A 4,018-nucleotide genomic window follows, 5' to 3' on the forward strand; every position below is an offset into this window, starting at 1 on the left:
ACACACACACACACACACACACTCACACACACACACACACACACACACACACACACACACACACACAATCATAAACACACACACACACTCACTCACTCACAAATGGCTGAATCACACACACACACACAACACACTGATACACAAACACACGCACACACACACACACTCACTCACAAACGGCTGAATCACACACACACACACAACACACTTATACACACACACACACACACACACACACACCTTCTCGAGTCCGTTCTCTTTGAGACTGATCACGTCCAGGTCAAAGTCTGTCCTCAATCCGTTGGTTTTGTTGAAGAGGATTCGACCCGTCAGTCCATCCCATGATGCCTGTGGATACAAACATGATTCACGTTTATTCTCCACAGTGTTACTGACGATCCAGAGCAGAGATAACTCATTCAAAATAATTAAATTAAAGGGGTCATGAATTGAGAAATCAACTTTTACTTGAGCTTTTGACATATAAGAGGTCATCGTATTAAAGGGGCAGTCACACAGGCTGCTTTAACTAGAGCTCAACGTCTTCTTGCGCTGCTGCACAATGTTTCTGGGTAAAATAACACCTGATGCTTCGGCTGCTGCTGTCATCTCATCTGACATGACAATGTTTTTAATAAACTGCATTTTCCATATTTAAATAAATATTTCATATGTAAATACATTTATTAAATATATTACAATTAAATAAAGCAATAAATTAAATGAAAAAATATATAATAAAATAATAAAAAATAGTAGATGTCTAACTAGTATATATATTTATTAAAAATACAATTTTATATAATGTGTGGTGCAAAAAGTGTATTTGATAACTGATCAAAAAATATTTATAATACATTGTGTGTATGTCAGTGTGTGTGTGTGTCTGAGAGAGAGTGTGTGTGTGTGTGTGTTTATGATTGTGTGTGTGTGCGTGTTTGCTCTGACAGACACTGAACGTCTGGATGATGATGATGATGATGATGAGCTCTTCATCACTACAGTGTTTAATTATAACGAATCTCTCTGTGCGGCACATGTTCTGCAAAACAGACTGAAATTGCCGTGGCAACCCTCGTCCCATCACAGGCCTCCTGCTGCACGCTAGCAACAGAGATTCAACACAGGCAACGGTTTCCACGGCAACTCTGCCTCACTGGCGGCAACGGTTGTCAAGATGATGTCAAGATGACAGACAGCAGGTGAGAGAGAGAGAATGAAGTCTGTGTGTGTGTGTGTGTGTCTCTCTCTCTTTCAGTCCTATTTTATCAGATATTTATATCTTATTTACTGTATAAACACACACCGAGGCTCAACAGATGTGATATTATAACTGGATTAATATGCAGTATGCTGAAAAAAATTGCACTTTTATATGAGTGCAGCTGGAGAAAAAAAAAAGGAGCTTAAACCATCCTAAGCTGTTTTGCTGGTCTCCAGGCCACAGGAGGGCGATGTGTCACAGCTGCTGATTAATGTAGGAAGAATTAAAAGGGAAGCGGGCGTACACCTGTATGGGAGCATGTGGGCACAAAGCTTATGGCCTGATCTGATCTCAGAAGCTAAAGAGGAGAGTTTTTGGTCTAATTCACTGGAACTTTAATACTGTGATTGAGACCTGACTTCCTGCAAATTAGCTACGGATGAGAGCTGGCAATGAATCAAGAGATGGCGGCGAAATGACTGATCTGAACTTCTAGATTCACAGCGACTGAAGCTTCAAGACAGACGTAACGGGATGAACAAGTATTTCGCTGTTTCCTTTTATGGGTAGCTGGTTATTACGTTCAGAAATGCTGTAAAGATGGTTTGAATCATGAACTGGCCGAATCTTGAACTAACTGAATCTTGAGCTTGCTGGATCATGAACTAGTTGAAAATTAAAAGAACCATGCAGGATGGACTTTAGCCTCCCTCCGTTAAACTAATCACTGAATCCTTGAACGGTGATGAGTCAGTATATGTTTGAACTGTTTGAATTGAATCATTGAACGTTGAACTGATAGAAATTATTCATTGAATGTTGAACTGTTTGAATTGAATCATTGAATGTTTGAACTGTTTGAATTGAATCATTGAATGTTGAACTGTTAGAATTGAAATACTGATCGTTTGAACTGTTTGAATTGAATCAGTGAGCGTTTGAACTGTTTGAATTGAATCATTGAGCGTTTGAACTGTTTGAATTTAATCATTGAATGTTGAACTGATAGAAATTGTTCATTGAATGTTGAACTGTTTGAATTGAATCATTGAATGTTTGAACTGTTAGAATTGAATCATTGAATGTTGAACTGATAGCAATTATTCATTGAATGTTGAATTGAATCATTGAATGTTTGAAATGTTTGAATTGAATCATTGAATGTTGAACTGTTAGAATTGAAATACTGATCGTTTGAACTGTTTGAATTGAATCAGTGAGCGTTTGAACTGTTTGAATTGAATCATTGAATGTTGAACTGATAGAAATTATTCATTGAATGTTGAACTGTTTGAATTGAATCATTGAATGTTGAACTGATAGAAATTATTCATTGAATGTTGAACTGTTTGAATTGAATCATTGAATGTTTGAACTGTTAGAATTGAAATGCTGATCTTTTGAACTGTTTGAATTGAATCAGTGAGTGTTTGAACTGTTTGAATTGAATCATTGAATGTTGAACTGTTTGAATTGAATCATTGAATGTTGAACTGTTTGAATTGATGAACGTTGAACTGTTAGAATTGAAATGCTGATAGTTTGAACTGATTGAATTGAATCGGTGAGCATTTGAACAGTTTGAATTTAATCATTGAATGTTGAACTGTATTAATCGTGCAGCCCTAGTTTGAACTGTTAGAATTGAAATGCTGATCGTTTGAACTGTTTGAATTGAATCAGTGAGTGTTTGAACTGTTTGAATTGAAATACTGATCGTTTGAACTGTTTGAATTGTATCATTGAATGTTTGAACTGTTAGAATTGAAATACTGATCGTTTGAACTGTTTGAATTTAATCAGTGAGCGTTTGAACTGTTTGCATTGAATCGCTGGTCTTGTTTGAGATGCGTCAGCACTGTGCAGACCGATCGGTGTATGACATCAAAGAACTGTTAGAAATGAAATGCTGATAGTTTGTTGTTGGAATTGAATCCGTGAACGTTTGAACCATTTGAATTGAATCATTGAACATTTGAACTGCTTGAATTGAATCATTGAACGTTTGAACTGTTAGAATTGAGTCATTGAACGTTGAACTGATAGAAATGAATCATTGAACGTTGAACTGTTAGAATTGAATTATTGAACGTTGAACTGTTAGAATTGAAATGCTGATAGTTTGAACTGATTGAATTGAATCGGTGAGCATTTGAACAGTTTGAATTTAATCATTGAATGTTGAACTGTTAGAAATGAATCACTGAACGTTGAACTGTTAGAATTGAAATGCTGATAGTTTGAACTGTTTAAATTGAATCAGTGAGCATTTGAACTGTTTGAATTGAATTATTGAACGTTTGAACTTTGAATTGAATCAGTGAATGTTTGAACTGTTTGCATTGAATCGCTGGGCTTGTTTGAGATGCGTCAGCACTGTGCAGACTGATCGGCGTATGACATCAAAGAACTGTTAGAAATGAAATGCTGATAGAATTGAAATGCTGATAGTTTGAACTGATTGAATTGAATCGGTGAGCATTTGAACAGTTTGAATTGAATCAGTGAATGTTTGAACTGTTGGAATTGAATCATTGAACATTGAACGGTTAGAATTGAAATACTGATTGTTTGAACTGTTTGAATTGAATCATTGATTTTTTTTTTTTTTAAATATCATTTATAAGTTGAAGTCAATCCGCTACAGTCTTCCAGTCTGATCAGCTAAAAACCACACAAAATCCTCTTCCTGAGGAGACCAGATGAGTCCATTGAAGCATTTTGGACATTCTCTCTCTCTCTCTCTCTCTCTGTGTGTCTCTCTCTCTCTCTCTCTCTGTCTCTCTCTCTCTCTCTCTCTCTCTCTCTCTCTCT

At 36.2% G+C, this 4,018-nt stretch overlaps 1 pseudogene; it reads right to left on the reverse strand.

Annotated features, from left to right (window-relative positions):
- LOC107662241 (glutamate receptor ionotropic, kainate 2-like) overlaps positions 1-4,018 on the reverse strand; it is a 54,639-nt pseudogene that overhangs the window by 21,474 nt on the left and 29,147 nt on the right.

Source organism: Sinocyclocheilus anshuiensis, unplaced genomic scaffold, assembly GCF_001515605.1.
Source record: "Sinocyclocheilus anshuiensis isolate Anshui unplaced genomic scaffold, SAMN03320099.WGS_v1.1 scaffold1543, whole genome shotgun sequence".
NCBI classification, from domain to species: domain Eukaryota; kingdom Metazoa; phylum Chordata; class Actinopteri; order Cypriniformes; family Cyprinidae; genus Sinocyclocheilus; species Sinocyclocheilus anshuiensis.